Genomic DNA, 20,560 nt, shown 5'->3' with positions numbered 1-20,560 from the left:
AACCCTATACCATGATTACTGGCTTTTCTGTATCTCTAAGAGTCTTTGAACTCCTTAAGGGAAAAGATCGTGTCTTATTATATTTCCAGCACCAAATACACTATCAGGCACCTAGTAGATGCTCCATAAATAAAATTTAAGTGAATTAATGAATGAGATTGAGCTCAGACAAGAGGTTCAGGCTAGAGATGAAGATCTTGTAGTTTACAGCCCCCTTTCATAGGTGAGAGTTGAAGCCATGATAAATAGCAAAACTGAAAGTGATGGCAGTTTGATCTGTCATCAACTGTGTTCCACAGTAATAGGGGGTAGTTCTAGCTAAGTATATTTTTAAACTTTGACCAATATTCAGGTGTCAGAGATCATGATAATCAAATAAGGAAGAAGACAGGAGTCTGAGACGTTGTCATCTATCCAGGACCTTCATGAAACTAAAAGTAATTTTTCATTTGCCAGCCAGTTCAAGGTTCACTCACCCTTATCACTGTTGTCACGCAACGTTATAATAAGCATCAGTCAGAGGCATAAAGATATTCTGCATGAGACATTCTGGGTACTGGTAATTATATTTTATACCATAGAGAGATTTGGTCAGGTGGGAAGCTCTACAGGGAATATGCTTTTTGTTGCATATTGGTACTTCTAAACACCTGCCAAAGGTATGGAGCATTCTTTTTTTGTTGTTGTTTTTTTTTTTTGTGAGGAAGATCAGCCCTGAGCTAACATCCATGCCAATCCTCCTCTTTTTGCTGAGAAAGACCGGCCCTGAGCTAACATCTATTGCCAATCCTCCTCCCTTTTTTCCCTTTTTCTCCCCAAAGCCCCACTAGATAATTGCATGTCATAGTTGCTGCATGCACATCCTTCTAGTTGCTGTATGTGGGATGACGCCTCAGCATGGGTGGACAAGCCGTGCCTCGGTGTGCGCCCGAGGTCCGAACCCGGGCCGCCAGTAGCGGAGCGTGCGCACCTAACCGCTAAGCCATGGGGCCAGCCCCTGGAGCATTCTTAAAAATGCATTTCAAGCACTACTGTAGGATGCTCTCCCTTATATTCTCAGCCAGATCGTTTTTATACCTCCCATAGGCATTAGGATATGGAAGTCAACTTCTTCTGAATGCCAACTTCTTCTGAAAGAAGTAGATAATAATCCTGGCTGTTTTAGACACTGCTCTTACCTTCACAGCCTGGGCCTGTAATTGAATTTCTCTCGGAATTTTATGATATATGGATTGAACCTAATTAAGTCAAGGACCCGCTCTCTACTTTCTGCCTTAGCAGCCTCTACACAGAGCTATTCAATTCAAACCACATTTACTAAGCTACTAATAAGTACAAAGCCCTATGCTGGGCCTCTGCTAGACATAAAGATAAATAAGACATAGTCCCTGTCACCCAGCAGTCCGTAGTCTTAGAACAGTTAGAGTTTACATACACGTACTCTAACACAGGAAAACTAGAATAAATACTGTAAAAGAAATGTAAAGAGCTATCAACCTTATCACAAAGTTTACTATGAATTATTGGGTTGAAATGGTAAAGATCTAAATTACTTGTTTGAAATGGTAATGACTCTCTCTACAGATTTTTAAGCACTTGTTCTTTAAACAGAGTATAAGGAATACTGACTCACTGGGTATTTTGTAGCTCAGTCACTTCCTTTGTAATTAACCCAGACACGTTCTTCTGGTAACCATCATTCTTGTTCCTCCACTTCTGGAGCCCTTGTTTGAATGTACACAAAAAGATTGGGAATTATCTCCTAGGGAAATGCAGGAACATTTTTAGGCTGACCTTGGGTAGCTTTTGTTTCTTTGGTTGCAGAATCCCTTTTTCACGTTCTTATTACTTGATTTCCATTTCCACTAGTTCAGTACCATGTTACCTGGAAACTTTTGACTGCTGAGTTGCAGAGTTCCTGTGTGTGAATCTCCTCTCCACTAGAGTCTCTCTAGTACCTCAGCAAAGACTATGTAGTGCTGGATTAACATGCTTCACAATTCTTTCTCACTCCTTGCTCATGAGAGAGACTAATGGTCTTACAGGTCTCCACCACTGCCAAGGCTCTAAGCCAGGCATTCAAGAATTGGATGAAACCAAATTTCAAACAGACATCACTCCACCCTAACTTTTGAGAGGGAATTGTGTTCAAGGAAAATCATAACTATTTCTCTAGAATATTATTTTACATAATGCTGTCATATAACTGCAAAGTAAATGATACTTGATTTTATGTGTGTGTGTGTGTGTGTGTGTGTGTGTGTATATAATGTGTGTGTGTAAACTTGTAATTTCAAACTTCATGGTTATTTTCAGAAACTGCACCCGCAATTAGAGCAGACTACAACTAGGCAGTAAGTGCTTTGATTGCATCACACAGACTTCCAGACTTACACAGTATGTGTGGGTAATTCAGAAAGAAATTACCATGCTTTCCCCCACATACTAGCTTGAATAAATCACTTAATCTAAATCTTAGTTACTTTTACAAAAGGCGAATGATAATATCTGCCCTTCTGAACTTTCAAAGTGGTTATGAGGGAAATAGGATGATATCGGTAAAACCACTATATATAAAATAGAAGAGTTGTGATTATTATTATTCAAAAGTGTCTTTTAGACCCTTGGGTCCTTTGCTATCTATAGACCACCAGGAAACCTAGCTATTGCAGGTATTGAAGGTTCTTCTTTGTGTCTTTCCATTAAAAATATAATCTTGGACCCAAAACATCTAAGACCATAAGTTTTCCTACTCAGAAAATTCTAGAACCTTACCTGTCATTTATGCAATAAGTGGTTTAATAAATGTTCCTTTGTGCCAGGCACAGCAATAGACCTTGGAGAACCTAAGAGAAATAATTCAGAGTCCCTGCCTATAAAGGGCTTGGAATATAGGCCAAAGAAACAAATAAATGCAATAAAATTTTATAGGTGCTGTATAGAAGCATGTATGGAGAAGAAACAGACAGAGGAGGGAGTGGTTGAATCTAGGAGTTGGGGGGAAGAGTGACAAACTTTGCCAATTGCCTACCTAACAATCATCCTTCCCCTTCCCTCACACCACCTCCCACTAAATACACTTGAAAGTCAAATACTCCCTTTCTCACCCTCCCTAGCAATTAAGCATACATGTGACATAGATGTTTTCAATGAGATATTAAGTGTAAATTTGCTGGATGGTTTCTGGAAAAGTGTTGCCTTCTTAATAAAAGGGCTTGTGGCAGATTGTGTTTTTCCAAGATGGCCACAACAATATCTCCACTCCCTGTGCTCTTCTTACAGTGTGATCGTAAATCTCCTCCCATTAAGAGATGGGGTCAATATGCTCTTCCTTTGGTGCTAGAGTGAGCTTGGTGATTGCCTTAGCCAATAGAGTCCAGTGGAAGTGACACTGTGACATCCAAGGCTAGATCATAAAATTGCCATGCATTTCCACCTTATTCTTTTGGGACACTTGCTTCTGCAAGCCAGCAGCCATGCTGTGAGGAAGCCCAAACTAGCCTATGCCAAGAGACCACATGCAGAGACCATGTCTATGGTGCTGACGTCACTCCTGGAGATACCATATCTAGATGTTCTGGATGACAGCACAGTGGAGGTCCCAGCCAACAGTCAGCACCAACTATGAGACATGTGAGTGAGGGCATCTCTCAATGATTGCAGCCCCCACCATTGAATCATACCTACCCTTCAAGTCTTCCTAGCTGAGACCCTAGACAATGTGCAACAGAGACAACCTTTCCCCATTGTGCTCTGTACAAATTCCTATGCCACAGAATCTGTGAGCGTAATAAAATGGTTATTTTTACGCTACTTGGCTTTGGGGTATGGGTTGCTGGGTACAGATGCTGTACAGATGCTGGGTACATCTGGAATGTGCATGTGGCTGGCATTACCCTTTTTCTCTTCTCCTAGCCTTAATTCTAGTAGCTGAGCAGGGTGGGAGTGTGGGAAATCTTACGACTATGTGGTGAAAGCATGATGTTGGCCTTGACATTGTTGATCTGCTGAACCAATGCCCACAACTGTCTATCTCCAGATCTCTGGAAATGTGAGAAAAATAAACTGATGTTTGTTTATGCCACTGTATGCCATATTATGTTACTTGTGGTTAGAAGCACCTCTGATTCATAAATGTGATCCCTACTGGTAAGATTTGGTGGATTTGTGGGGATATAATTTGATTTTAAAATGTCAATGACTGTCTAATCAGAATAAAAGTAGAGACAGCAATTGTAGCCTAGTCTTCTGAGAAGTTTGGCTATAAAGAAAACAAGAGAAATGAATTGGTAGCTAGGGAAATCATAAGGGCAAATTTTATAGTCCATGAGGAAATATCCAGTAGAGCCAGAGAGATTAAAAACTAGAAAGAGAATAACCTCAGCAATTATTGTTTCAGTTCAGCCCTTGTTTGGCCCTCTCTGTCTTCAACCAGAATCAAAGACTCTCTTGGAAATTTTAAAAACAGGGCCAGCTTCATGGGCATGCAACGTGTACAGTTGCACAAGAATCTCATGCTTAGAAGGATTCCATGTTTGATTTAATGCTCTACTGTCTCTGTCCTGAAATTCTTAATCATTTTGAACAATTATTTTGAACAACCCACATTTTCATTTTGCACTGAGTCTTGCAAATAATGTAGACAGTTGTCCCTAAAAGTTTCCTCCTCCCACTACCCACTCATGTGCCGTGCTAGGAAACAACCTGGACTTGCATTGTCAGTGGATTTTTGTGTTAAGGGCACTATATTCCTCTGATTTTAAATAACATGGCACATGTTGTCATACAGACATGTCCTCAGATGGTCTTTTCCATATGGGAAATTTTCTGGCCCTGTGCATGAAATAGTCCTTCCACAGTGGTTATGAATTCTCTCATCCATCTTTCCCATCCACCCCACAGCTACAGTTATGCCTATAAGATAAGCTCCAGGTCAATCTCTGGGGCACACTTCATGGGGCAAAGGCTTGGCATGAAGTCTCTAAAAAACAATGCATCCAATTAAAGGGGATTCTCTATAGATGGAATGACCTTGGTTGCCATACTCTTTATATTTCATCTCTCTACCTGTCCAGAAGGCTTCAGGATGTCTCTCTGAGGACATGGATAGCTAGAATGGTCAAGCAAGTGATTTCACAACTCTCACTGATGTAGATGAACAAAACACCATTCTCTATTTCCTTTCTATGTCATGATTACCAGAACCTGGGACTTCACCCATTGCTCCCCATAGACACTCCCTGAGGTGAGGCAAAGGGGACAACAGAAAGTTCTGCGAAGCTGGCTAAAAATTCTGTTACCATGGAAGAAAGGGTTAATGTGCATACATATTTTTCAGATTTTTGATATATACTACCTGATTCGTCTGCAGAAAGATTGTAGCAATTTATACTTCCATCACCCTTGCCAACACAGAACGTTTAAAATATCTTGCCAAGTTAATAACTGAAGAAAATGATCATCATGCGATTTTACTTTGCATTTTCTTAATTTCTGGTGATGCTGCATTTTTTTTCTGTTGAAATACATCTCAGAAGTGGCTTCAGCAATTGATTGTGAATGCACAGTTAAGTGGGAAGCCCAGATTTCAAGATTATACACTCTGAGTAGGGCATGCCAACTTGCCCACCATATTCCAGGGCTGTTTTGTTACAGACAATTCTAATCCTAGTTCTCGGGGGTGGTCCCTTTTCTTTCATCAGGTATGAACCCACTGTTGCCAAGTAGGTCTGCCCTTGGCTTTTACTCTTTCAAAGACTTTCATGGCATGGTGAGACAGCCCCTTTGAGGCTAGGGGGAAAAGACTCAGAACTTGAAAGGACTGTTCCTTCTGGGAATTCCAGCTAGATTAAGTTCCGTGTTATCGTTGATCCTTTAGTGTTGCAGGACACCCAGGACCACCAATCCTAACTCAGACTAGACAGCCTGATCCAGGGCGACAAGAATCTTGCCAGGTCTGGGAGATGTCCACTGTATCTGTCAGGAAAGGCTGGGTTATGCTGAGATAACAAACACTCCCAAATTTCAATGGCTTAAGACACCAAAGTCTTTTCATGCTTATATTATTGTCTATCTTGAGTTAGCGTGGGGGGCTATACTCCAAGTCACCCTTATCATGGGACCCAGGCTAATAGAGCCTCACCATCTGGAACATGCCAGTCACTAACATGGCAAATCATGCACTTGCTCATAAAGGCTTTTTCTCAGAAGTGACAGATGTTACTTCCACTAACTTCTTATTGGCCAAAGCAAGTCGTATGGGTATGCTTAACTTCAAGGGGAGGGAAGTGCAATTCTACCACATGCCCTGAAGGAGGAGAACCAGAAATACTGGAGAGTAGCACTAATGTCTACCAGACTCCTATTCCTATGGAAGTAGGGGATGGGGAGTGGGCTTCAGGTTTAGAGAGTCTCCAGAGTCATCCTGGTTGGTTTTCCAAGCGGTCTAGGCGTTTTTCCATGGTCTTCATGAGCCTGCAGGCTCCTTAAAGACAAAATCTTCTCTTACTTGCTTTGGATCCCCAGCACTTGGCACATCTCTTGGCACATGGCAGTTGCTCAGCAAATATTTATTGAATGGGGAATGTGAGAGGGAATACTAGCCCTGGAATAGCTATTATATAAAAAGTACTGGAAACTGGAGAGGATAGGACCAAAATGCTGGGAAGGGTGGCTTCTTGCTTGAGGCACTCCAAGTCACCACATGAAAGGTGCCAGAAATAACAAGCCCTATAACTAGGAGGTGTGGGTGAAATGGTGGGTGGCTAACTGGAATAGAAGGATACTGACCCACTATTCTCATCATCACGCACCCATACCCGTACAACCTCGACTCACACACACACACTCCCAGTGTGTCTGAGTTCACATGTGTATCAGCTTCAGTGCCAATTATCACATAGTATTATGTGTACATATAAACATGCACACACATACGCCCAGCACTGGCTGATTATAAATGCCCTGTTCATTCTTAAAAGAAGCTTGGTAATAGTCACCATCACTTTGGAAAAAAAAAAAGAATAAAAAGCCTAAAATTTTCCATGATTTAACTCTCCATAGGCAAGAAAATAAATTCATTCTTTGTGTTTTATCTTGTTAATCTTTCAAACTAAACAAGTAATACATGCTGCACAGGTAAAGATATTTTTGTTGGAAACCCGCAAATCAATTTAGGCTAACTTAAACCAAAGACAAAACAATAGAAGAAACTGGGTAACTTTAAAATCAAAGTAACTCCTAGGCCGTGTCTCATATCAAGTAGAGGAAGATGGGCATGGATGTTAGCCCAGGGCCAGTCTTCCTCAGCAAAAAGAGGAGGATTGGCATCGGATGTTAGCTCAGGGCTAATCTTCCTCACACACAAAAAAAAAAAAAACCCTAACTCCTAAAACCTCAAGAAAGACAGAAACCAAGGAAGTTCCAAGGATCTCTTTTGGCACTGCCAACAGAAGATAAGACTCCAAAAAACATCCATTCCTACATATCCATATCAAGATTCAGATTCTAGGAGAGTATCTGATTGGCCAAATTCAGATGATTATATATCCACTTTTATGTTGGGTGGGTTAGGGAAGTGGGAGATGAAAAGGGAGGATTTCTCTTAGTTCCCAGGACATCCAGAATCCCATGGACTGAAGGCGGAGCAGTTACCTAAAGGAATGGACACTGATTAGAACAAAAGTCATAGATGTTTATGACATGCTTATTTTTTAATAGAAAATAAATATACAGAAAGAGAATTAAAATCAACTATATTCCCACCACAGTTCATATTTTAGTATATACCCTTCCAGATATTTCTCTAATCATAGATAATTTTTTCCTTGCAAAAATTGAGTCATACTATATATCCTGCATTGTAATTTGCCTTTTTTTCACTTAAAATACCTTGTGAAAACTCTATATGAAGAGCGACAGGATTGAAATATAATTTTTGTGTGTGTGTGAGATCAGCCCTGTGCTAACATCTGCCAATCCTTCTCTCTCTCTCTTTTTTTTTTTTTTTTTGCTGAGGAAGACTGGCCCTGGGCTAACATCCGTGCCTGTCTTCCTCCACTTTATATGGGACAACGCCACAGCATGGCTTGCCAAGCAGTGCATCGGTGCGCGCCCGGGATCCGAACCGGCGAACCCCAGGCCACCGCAGTGGAGCACACACACTTAACCACTTGCGCCACCGGGCCAGCCCCCAAAATATAATTTTTAATTCAAGGGAAGGAGATTCAAATGAATTGTAATCAAAGATAGTGACCAGTAGACTAACTAATCAACGTTAGAGTAAGAATTTTGGAGTCATGATTTCTAGACCCATAGTCCTGCCCATAAACAACTACTACCAATATATCTGAATTTCCATCTCTCTGTCTGTATATCCATCTACCTACATACACACCTATCCGTCATCTAGCTAGCTACCTACTTTACCAGTAATGATGGACTAAGGTATGCTCCAGTAACAAACAACCCTGAAATCTCATTGGCTTAGTGAGAGTATTTCTCTATCCTACTACATGTCCAATGCAGGTTGGGGAGATTCTGCTCATCTACGTACTTGGGAACCAGGGTAATAAAAGCTCCATCTCAACCCAGCAGGGACACAGACTATGACAAAGCACACCCTGGTTCTCAAAGCTTCGCCCAGAAGTGATACATTTTTTTACTTCCCCTCACAATGCAGTGGCCAAAGCCAAGTCTCGTGGCCAAAGCCAAGTCTCGTGGCCAAGCTAACTCCAAAGCAGCATCCCTGCCATGCAACTCTACCGTGTCCTCAGAGGAACTAGAATATTTGTGAGTGGCAAGTGGCAAAGATAGCACATTGTTTGTTTGAGTTTATAAATAATTTAGTAGTAGAAATTGGGTTGGAACGGAGAATAAAATCTTTCCTGATTTGCAAATCCTTTAAGAGGATCAAATGATTTACCTATATTAGTCAGAGTTTGCATCATAAACCATTTCCATTTCTATCTCAAACTATATTTTGTCCCTCCCCCTAATCCTCTGTTCATATAATATCCAACAAACCAGAAAGTAAGGACATAGATAGCTGGTGCCTTTAACTCTCACAGAAGATAATTTTGTGGTATGCTAAAAAGCCCAGTGTTATTCATTCTAGGTGATCTAAAACAAAATCGGAACGGTTTTCATTATTTAAACTTTTTAAAAATTTATCCTGAGGAATTGAATATTAATGTGAGAGAACTAACATGGGTGATTCAGACCAGGAGACTATTATGAAAATAGCACCAGTAGTAACATGTAGCTTTGGAACCAGTTTATTTCAAGTATTGCCTACTGAATATATTAACTGATTAAACATCTGAGGTCTTTTTTAAAAAGTAATATATTATATAGCTTATGGAAAAACTACATCTGGAGTCACTCTATGGTGTGACTAACGTATACCAATCTGTTACATTTATTGATGGAGAAGAGAAAGATGGAATAGGTCATCATCAGAGGGCACCTGAACCAAGGACAAGTTGGGTGCCCCTGGAACAAAAGTGTACAACCATCTGACTTAGGTGGAGACTGAGATTGAAACAAAAGTAGCCTATAAGTCCTACTGGAAGCTACAGATTTCGGGCAGACAGGTTCCAGGCATGAGACTAGACACAAATGCTTGTTGATAACCAGTCTCATCAACTCACGGGTAAATGTGCATCAGGCATGTGAAGATTGAAAAGGGAGAGATGACAGGACAGCAGTTTGCAGCCCTTGGGAAGGGAGCTGAGTCAGTGGTGGGCACAGCAGATGACTACCTCATGCCCAGGGCAGGGCATATTGGGATGTGGGCAGGGAAGCACTTCCACACATGGGGTAACAGAGGAGGATGTTTCCTGGAAGAGATCCATAAAGACTTATTGAAGAACAAAAGTCTGTTGCAGAGGAAAACTGTTAGCTAGGGGTTGGAGGCTGGAGTTTAGCTTCCTGGTCCTATCATCTGTTCACTGAACAGATACAGAGGGTGAAACTGGGCAATGTCAAACGCACACTCTCTTGCCAGACCTTGACTATTCTGAGTGAAGAGGAGGTCTCCCAGTCCTAAAAATGGAAGAGACAGGCTGAGGGAAGAGGTATAGACGGAGTAAAACTGGATTCAGAAAAACCCTGCAAACCCCGTTCAGTTAGTCCATCCCCTTTTTGGAGTCCAGAGGGTGTATGTTTAGTGATATAAATAAAAGTTTTAATTAGGTCAGCAAGTATTTTTTCAGTTCAACATAACAAGCAAAATGGCTGAGTCACTATTATTTTGTGTGTGTGTGTGAGGAAGTTCAGCCCTGTGCTAACATCTGCCAATCCTCCTCTTTTTTGCTGAAGAAGACTGGCCCTGGGCTAACATCCATGCCCATCTTCCTCCGCTTTATATGGGACACCGCCACAGCATGGCTTGCCAAGCAGTGCGTCAGTGCACGCCCGGGATCCGTACAGGCAAACCCCGGGCCGCCCCAGCAGAGCCTGCGCACTTAACCACTTGCTCCACCAGGCCAGCCCACTATTATTTTTTTAAATGCATCAAATATACTAGAATTTAGAAAAGTTTTTTGTTATTACAAAAGTAATACTTGCAGGGGGCCGGCCCGGTGGCGCAAGCGGTTAAGTGCGCGCGCTCCGCTGCGGCGGCCCGGGGTTCGCTGGTTCGGATCCCGGGCGCGCACCGACGCACTGCTTGGCAAGCCATGCTGTGGCGGCGTCCCATATAAAGTGGAGGAAGATGGGCACAGATGTTAGCCCAGGGCCATCTTCCTCAGCAAAAAAAAAAAAAAGAGGAGGATTGGCGGATGTTAGCACAGGGCTGATCTCCTCACAAAAAAAAAAAAAAAAAAGTAATACTTGCAAATTGTAGAAATTTTTGGAAAAGCAGAAAAGTATAAAGAAAAAATTTTAAGTACCCATAGTCTCACTGCCGGCAGATGGTTACTGTTAATATTTAATATATTTCCTTTTTGTCTTTATCAATGCAATTTTACAATTTAGATTTTTAAAAATATTTTAGATTATATGTTATATACATATGAACCCTACATTTATCATTTTAAATTAAAATATGAAGGTTTTCCTATGTATTAAAAAACTCTAACACTATTTTAATGGCTTTACACCACCTTAGTGATTCACCAACATTTATTTATTCATTTTCCTGCTGTTAGTCATTAAGTTTATTTCTAATATTTCATTATTATGAATTACACTAAAATATATATTTATTAAATATACGTATATATTTGAGCATAAAACTTTGTCCACATTTTGAATTACTTCTTTTTTTTGGGGAAGATTGGCCCTGGGCTAACATCTGTTGCAAATCTTCCTCTTTTTCTTTTTTTCTTCCCAAAGCCCCAGTACACAATTGTATACTAGGAAGTTGTAGGCCCTTCTAGTTCTTCTATGTGGGACGCCACCTCTCATGCTTGATGTGCGGCGTGTAGGTCAGCACCCAGGATCTGAACCAGCGAACCCTGGGCCGCTGAAGTGGAATACATGAACTTAACTGCTACTCCACTGGGCCGGCCCCTGAATTACTTCATTAAGATAAATTCCTAGAAGTGAAATCACTGGGTCAAAAGACATAAACATTGAGGCAGTTTTGAAACATGACCCCAAAATTCTTTGACACTCCTCCCACGGAGGACTGGGTTCTATTTCCCCCCTCCTTGAATCTGGGGAGGCTTGGGACAACTTCAACCAATAGAGTAAGCAGAACTGATGCTGTGTGATCTCTGAACTTTAATGGCTGGAGCACTGAGCTGCCGTATAAACAACCTGACTACCACAAGGCTGCCACGCTGTGAGGAAGCCAATCCACATGGAGGCCAAGTAAGGCACTCCAGGAGACAGTCCTAGTCTTTGCATCATGCCAGTCCAGGCACCAAACTTGTGAGTGAATAAACCTTCAGAGTATTCCAGCCCCCAACTGCTGAGTCACCCCCAGCCTTCAGGTCTTGCTAGCTGAGGCCCCACAAGTCATGGAACAGACTAGCCATCCCAACTGTTCGAATTCCTGATTCACAGAATCTGTGAACTTAATAAAATGGTTTCTAAGTCAAGTTTCTGGGTAATTTTTCATGCAGCGATAGTAACTGGAACAAACATTTTTAGGGTTCTTGATATTTCCTGTCAAATTGTTTTCCAGGCAGCTTGTAGCACTTTGGTCTCCCACCTGGAGTATATGAAAGCTCCCATCTCATGGCACTTTCTCCACGCTGACACATTTCAAAGTTCATCTCTTGTTTTATTTTCAAATTTTTACTATGGAAAATGAATGTTCACAAAAATGAGAAAAGCATATGAACGAATGCCCATGTACCCATCACCCACTTCAATAATTCTCACTCATGTTTCATCTCTTCCCCTTCCAACTCCCATCCCTTCTTTCTATCAGCAGAGCTGTTATATTTCCACATCACTCTTCTTAAGTACAAGTATATTTGTTCCTCTTGGTCAATGAAGACCAAGACTTGCCGGAAATAGCTAGACTAAACAATAAACAACAGCAGAGTTAGAAAAGAAGATAATAGTTACTGCATACTAAATAGTTTACATACAACGAGCTAGGCACTATTTTAAACACATCACACATAATAATCCATTTAAGCTTCACAGGAACTCTAAGAGGTAGGTAAAAATTAATTATATCATCCCATTTTACAGATGAGGAAATAAAGGCACAGGAAACTAAGTAACTTTTTTTTTTTTGAGGAAGATTGGCCCTGAGCTAACATCTGTTGCCAATCTTCCTCTTTTTTTCCTTTTTGATCCCCAAAGCCCCAGTAGATGGTTGTATGTCGTAGTTCTGCATCCTTCTAGTTGCTCTCCATGGGACGCCACCTCAGCATGGCTTGATGAGCGGTGCATAGGTCCGCACCCAGGATCAGAATCGGCAAACCCTGGGCTGCCAGAGCCGAGCACGCAAACTTAACCACTACACCACCGGGCCAGCCCCGAAACTAAGTAACTTGTTCACGTTTGCACAGCTAGCTAGTAAGTGATAGAGACAGAAATTGAACCCAAGCAGTCTGGCTCTGAAGCCCACGCTGGTAATCACTCTACTGCATCACTGCTCTTGAGGGAGACCCATTTCTGTGGCTGGTTATAGCAAATTAGTTTGTATGGCACACTGAACTAATTCTCTGATCTACCATTACCCCAGTTATTAGGGAGATATTTGAAAGGTGGAGATAATACATGGTGCCATTTGATCAGAAGGCTCAAGTAGAAGTATTGCTAGTTTATGTGTGGAGCCTTGTAGAGAAAAAACCAGGCCAGAAAGGAGACCACTGTGTTACAACCTAATAAGATCAGGGTTTCCACTGCATATGGAGTAGGTCTCATTTATATTAAAAGGAAAAAATACAACTTCTGGATTAATATGGAGGACTGAAGCTGCCTCATTGCTAATTCCTAAGGAAATAATAGAAAAAAGTAAAAGAAAGTCCTCTCAAAACTCACTAGCAGCAAGGAAATAGCAGCAGATGAGGAAAGGGCACACTCCAGTGCTATAAACCTCAAAAAGGCGGTCCAGGAAGGACACAAAATTCAGGAGCCAAGCAGGGGAGCATCTTGGTAGGGCTGTCAACCCCAACGCCTTCTCTCAGGAGTCATAGAATCCTAAGCATTCTCATCAATACTCACGTCTCCAAAGAGCCCACCTGTCTGGTTATCCTTATCTTTTCTGTTTTCTGATTGTGGTGAATGAAAATGGCTGCTGGGGCAAAATCGGGTGAAATAGTCAACAGGAATAACATGGATGGGAAAGCTCCAGAGCTACCCTCTTCATTGCAAAGGGGATCTAAATCTTGCAGAAAGGGAGTACACCAGGTGGAATGAAGGTTGACACAGAAATAAGCACGGAGCTCAGAGTTTCTAATGAAGAGTGTGCACAGCCTCAGCTGAGCCTCCCTACCATGCCCAAGGGCACAGACAAACAGGAAACACCGAGCCTGCCAATTATAGCGCTTTGGAGAAAACAAGCTGGTCTCAGATAACGTGGGAAGGTGGTCTTGAAGTCACCCACACTCCATCAGAGCAAACAGGGGGTTTAACAGAGCTGCCCGAACTTGAGCAAGACGTAAGGAATCAGCCCCGGCAAGGAGGCCCTGGTGCCTGCAGGGCTGGGGGTGGAGTGGGGGTGGAACGACAGAGTCTAACAAAACGACAGAGTCTACACACACCGCAGCCTGCATGAAAATTTAACTCAAGGAAAAGAAAGAATTGCCCTTACCAGAGTCTCAAGGACAAGGCAGAGCCATCCTGTGATCAGGGCCTTCAAGAGAAGACTATCATAGAAAGGAGGGATTGAAGAGAAGAGAAGCAACAAGACAATACCCAAGTGCAACATTCTTTTAAAGCCCAGATTGGAAGGCCCTTATTCCTTTGCGTGATTTGTTAGGATCCCCATTGAATCCTCAGAAGACAGCTATTTGAGCACCACAGTGTGTTTGGCACTAAGCTGTTTTCATGTGTTAACTCATTTAATCCTTACAGCAGCCCTATGAGATAGATACCATTACCATCCCATTTTACAGATAAGGAAACTTTTGCCCAAGCACACACAGCTAGTAAGGTGGTCTGGATTGAGAGTCTGTCCTCTTATCCAATACGCTCCCTTGGTTCTCCTTTACTCAGAAAAAGGTTTAATCTTCCTCTAAAGCTGGAGGAGCCCATTTGACTTATGAGGAGAACTCAACACAGCCTGCCCAGCCCAAATTAAGAGTTCTTTGAATCTCCTCCCCACTCCAATCTCCAGAGAGTAGCTGGGAAGGAGGAAGGCGGCTGCCATCCAATTATACTTTCTTTTGCTAACAAACCTTATTTTACATGTAAATAACCAGTTGAAATTAGTCTCATCTCTATTAAGTGTTAAGATCTTTCTCTTAGGTAAATGAAAATCCCTTCACCAACAGGTTTAGCTTCCCAGGCTGTAGACTACACCCATACATAAAACTCCCACACAGGCACACACAGCTGGCAGCAGTGTTTTAACACAGACATAATTATGACTCACAAATAAGCATGGCTGGAGCATAAAGCACACAACCAGAAGTTACATAAGCATGGATGACATCTATTTTCTACTAGAGCAGTTAGTACATGACGCATAGTGGATTGGAGATTAAATTAACAGAAGGCAGAATAGGCCATTTATTGTAATGAATTCTAGAAGTGGGGGGATCTGTCTTGTATTCACTAGTCCACTGTGGGGAGTGTAATATTCCACCAACTAACAATAAGCTGGATGATAAGCCCAAATGTTGCTTCCAGAAAGGCATTTGGCCTGCAAACCACTGACTCTAGAAGCTTTCTCTCTGGACTCAATATCTCATATTCTCTAGAGTTCATTATCCTTTAATATTTTCCACATGCATATGATGATGGGTTTGGATAGCTCCAAGAAAGTACCCAAATTGTTTCAAATTCCTCAAATGAAGAACAGGAGAGAGAGACAAAGCCAGGATCCTCAGCTCAGAAGCTTGAGAGAAATGTGAAATGCCTACAGCATGCAGGGCAGCAAAAGCATTTTACCCAAACGTTGTTCTCTCCTCCCTATTTAGCCCCCTCTGTCTTATTTGCTCCTTAATCCTTTTTTAAAATTTTTGATGTATGAGTATATGGAAAACTTGCAAGAATAAGAAGGATAGAAGAAGTTGATTATGGCCTTACCTCCAATGATCTATTCTTTATAAATATTATCATATATTATTATTATTATTATTATTATTGCTTTCTCTCTGGTACACTCACCCATTGGCACATGTAAAAGTGTTAATTGTGAAGGTAAGAAGGTGGAGAGTACAAGTGACCTCATACGGAGGAGAGTGACTGAAAGCTGTATCTGCAAAGGTAAAACGCCCTCTCCAAGGAGCTAAAGTACAGGAAATGGTAAAGGAAATGATCTCATATCTTGGGAGACTCTGGGGCCATCCCTGAGGCAATCTTGGGTGTTTAGATTCAATTTAGAACAACTCAGTAAGAACCTCTACTATTTAGAAGCACCATGGGTATATAAGTACTTTGGGTGGGCACATGTTTAGGAGACAGAAGAAGGAAGTACATCAGTGGAAGAATTAGGAAGAGTGACAAGAGAAGGAAAAGGACTGGGGAAAAACAATTTCAAAAAAGCCAAGAAAGTAAAGAGTTTAAAGAAGGAAGGGGAAAGTTAAAAGTGTCCAAATATTAGGCTTCTTGAAAATTTTTACTCCTTAAAAAAAGTCCTTTCCAGATCCTACATATCCATCTCCCACTCTCTCTCCAACTGTTGTCCAACCACAAACACTCTTCCTCAAGAGAAGTCCTCAGTCTTTTTCTCACTCTCAACCTGTTGCTGAGAAAGTCAATCTACTTTCACTGTTTCAACTACCTGCCGTCTACACACTGAAGACTCTCAAATCTTTTCCTCCTGTCTAGACCTCTCCCTGTGGTTTAGGCTCATTTTTTTCAACTACTGGCTAAACAATTTCACCTGGATGTCCCACAGACCCAACTGAACTCTTCATCCTCTTTAGTCTGCAACTCTCAGCTGGACTCACATTAACAATTACCCAAGCTGGAAACCTGTGTGTCATCTTTGATATCTCCTTCTCCTTCAATGCTCATTTCCAATCCCTGAGACTTGTCACTTTTGGCTCCTAAACATTTCTCAAGTTCATCACCCCTTTCCAGGCTGAGTTCCTAACAATCATCTCTCTCCTCTACCACCACTGTGGTCTTCTGTTATCTGTCTCCCCATTTCAGGTTGTGCCTCCCTCAAATCCATCCTTCCCACATCCTCAGAGTTACCTGATTGCAAAGGTCACCATTTCACTCTCCTGTTTAAAACTGTCCATTTGCTGCCCATTATCCATGGATACTATGGAAACAACCTAACTATCCATCGATGGATGAATGGATAAAGACAATGTGGTATGTATACACAATGGAATATTATTCAGCCATAAAAAAGAAGGAAATCTTGCCATTTGCACAACGTGGATGGACATTGAGGGCGTTATGCTAAGTGAAATAAGTCACACAGAGAAATACAAATGTTATATGATTTCACTTATATGTGGTATACCAAACAAAAAACAAAAAACAAAAACAAACAAACAAAAAAATCCACCAGCTTATCAATACAGAGAATAGATAGGTGGTTGCCAGAGGGAGGGGGTGGGGGGGTGGGCAAAATTGGTGTCAGTGGTCAAAAGGTACAAACTTCCATTAAATAAATAAATCATGGGGATATAATGTACAACATAGTAACTACAGTTAATAATACTGTATTGCATATTTGAAAGTTGCTGGGAAAGTAGATCTTAAAAGTTCTCATGACAAGAAAAAAAATTTTGTAACTGTGGTGACAGATGTTAACTAGACTTATTGTGGTGATCATTGTGCAATATATACAAATATTAAATCATTATGCTGTATGCTTGAAACTAATATAATGTTTATGTCAATTATATCTCAATTTTTAAAAACTTGTCCATTTTATGCCCATAATCCATTAGATAAAATCTATATGGGCCCTCCATCATCCAGCCCTCTCTCCCTCCTAAATCTCCCCTCAATGCTCCCTTCTCCAAACTCTAAAAACAATGTACTCCACAAGGTTCCAAATACACAAAATGCTATTTTATTTCTCTGTATCTCTGCTCATGCCCCACGCCTAAACCCAGCTCGGCCTGACCATCTCACACTCATACTCTAAGACTCATCTCCACTTTGCTTTCTCCAAAAACTGTGTCTGATTCTTCCAGACTAGTTTTCCCTCTGGTACTTTGTACATTGTAGGATTTTTTAGTTCATGCAGGTAAAACACTCTGAATAGTGCCTGGCATATAGTTATCACTCCATTTTAAGCTATACAGCTCCCATCACATCCCATATTGTATTATAAGTGCCTGTTTTTATTTCTGTTGGATACTGATCTCCTTGAGGACTTGCAGGATACCTTTCCTTTGCCTGTCCAGATCCACTCTCTGCCCTTCTCCTTCCTGCTCAGCTCTGGGAGGCTGATGCATCAATTGACTGCATCAATTGGCTTCCTCTCTGACTGGCTTCCAATTGGTTTGGAAGGGGCACCTGAGGGTAAGGAGAGTGAGGTCAAGGTATTTCTTTCTTGCTAGGTTGCCATCGGCTAACTGTGCCCTTGACTGAAGGTCATGCCCTGTCAGGAAGCATCTCTACGTAGCTTGCTGGTATTTCTCCTTCACCTCCCATGTTCTAATAGCTATGCCTCCCTGCCTCCACCCCCACCCCTGGCCATTTCAGGCCTAAGGATGGTAATTCCCACTATTACTAGCCTTAGGAGACTGTACTATCTCATGTGGTTTTCCTAAACTCTGTCTACATTCTCCTCAAATGACCCCATTTGAAGTACCATCTGTTTTCTGCTAGGATCCTAACTGATACAAGGACAAAGATGGCTTCTTATTTATCTCTGTAGCCTCTCATGCAGCACAGCACTTGGCATATAGTAGATGCTCAATAATGATTGAGTTAACAAAAGTGTCATCCTACTGCAGTCCGTCAAGTCATGCCCAACTATGTCTGAGACAACAGAAAGTGGTGGTAATTAATAAGCTAATTGAACTTAGGTTCAAGAGGAGATAGAAGGAGAGGTAGGGGATTAGTCTCAACAGGGGACTCATGATTAGAGGAAAGAGGGGATGGTCTGAATCTTTCTGCTAAGTTAAGGAGAAATGAAGTTCGCCTTTGGAATGTGAAAAAGCTTGGGACAATTAGTATGGGAAATGAGATATGGAAGATATAGAAAAAAGAATTGTCAATTAGCAGAGAAAGCTGAGGTGATGTTAGTATTTGTTTGCATTTGCACATGTGTATAGTACGCCAGGGCAGCAATTCTGTGACTTGGATGCAGGAACAAAATTCAAATAAACATTGTATTGAGGTCTCCTATGTGCCAGGCACTGTGGTAGGATCTGGAAACATAGTAATGAATGAGACACAATTTCACAGTAGAGAGGGGAAGACAAAGACAGAAACAGATCATTTCGAGACCATCTGATAAGTATTATGGTAACAGTCTGTGGGGAGCACCAACAGACACGGGAAGTGTTGTCCAACCCAGGCTGGAAGAGAGAATGGAAAAGAAGACCAGAAAGGCTTCCTGAGGAGGTGAGCTCTGACAGGTGTTCTGAGAGAGTCAGCCAGATAAAGAAGGGCAGCCTAGAGTTGGAGTAAGTACAGTGAACAGAGGGCCAGGATCCAAACACTATGACCTGCTTGGAAAACTCTGTTCCTTTATCATTAGTTTTAATTACAAAAGAGATCATCAAAACAAGCCTATAAATAATTTAAAGAAACCACAAGAGGTTTTCAGAGTAAAAATAGAAAGTCTGCTTTCACCTCACTATTAATGTCCCTCTGTCCGTCAGAGATAAACCCTGCTAATAGCTAGGAAGGTTTCCCAGATTTTCTTCTATATGTGGTGGAATAATATTTTGGTATATTAATCAGTTTGGTTTTGTCTTCAATATTTGTTGTTTTTGTTTCTGATGGTTTGTGGGGGTTTTTTTTGGTAATTCTTATTTATTTGTTGACCTTTTTAGTCATACTGCCCACAAACACATGCCATTGAAGCAGGGCCATGAGGCAGGGGCATTGCAGGAATCAAGACGACTCATGGCCAAAGCTGTAGATTCCAGAGACCTAAAATAAAAGTATTCTCAGTTCCCAAATCTTGGTGTTACATATCAAAATCAAAGCCCTGGAATATTTGGGGCTAAAAGTTTATGGCATGAACAGTAGTTTGGAAGTAGAATGGATGAAGAGCGCAACTTTCATGCCACTAGAGACTGGATAGGAAGTGGAGGGATAGAAGGCACAGGACATGAGAGGGTGGGTTTGTGTGGCCCAGGATGAGGGACAGGTCTTGAAGCAACACATCTATAGAAAAGGAGACTGCCACCTTCCTCCCTGTGAGCAGCAGAGAGCCACCAGGCAATGTCACAGAGGATCTAGCAGAGCCACTTGAGTAAGCAGAGCCAAGGAATACTTAAACTTTTCTTCTGGTTGCCCTCTGGCAAGGGCTTCCTATAAACAGCAGCCAGCTGGACAGCCATTAATTGTTCAGCAGATATGGTACCTGTCTATGCCCCAGAACTTTGCCCTTTTCAAAGGCCCAGGCCATTTATAGGCCTCCGAGATGGAGCGTGGAGCCAGGATACACAAGTGGTGATATGGTAAAGCAAGCCCCAGCATCTGTATTGGGTGGCCTAAGGAGAGCCAGCTTGCAACCTCGCTAGTGCTTGGACAGAGGGCACCACAGCCCAATATACATTTGCACACAGTTGCAGATTACTGTTTAACACTCATTGATCATACTACATAGACTATTCCATAATTTGATAGTTTTATTTTAGCACCTGGAACAGTAAGGATGAAGTAAGTCCTCAGGAAATATTTGTTGAATAAATGAATGATATGTGGGTGATCTTTCCATGCAGAACATACAGACTTCCATTATTCTTTTTATTGGCTACACAGTATTCTATCATATGATATAACCTATTTAACTACTTCCCTACTAACTGACACTTCAGCAAGCATATTTCTGTAG

This window comes from Diceros bicornis, chromosome 14 (genome assembly GCF_020826845.1).
Source record: "Diceros bicornis minor isolate mBicDic1 chromosome 14, mDicBic1.mat.cur, whole genome shotgun sequence".
In the NCBI taxonomy this organism is placed as follows: Eukaryota; Metazoa; Chordata; class Mammalia; order Perissodactyla; family Rhinocerotidae; genus Diceros; species Diceros bicornis.
This window is presented reverse-complemented; position numbering follows the sequence as displayed.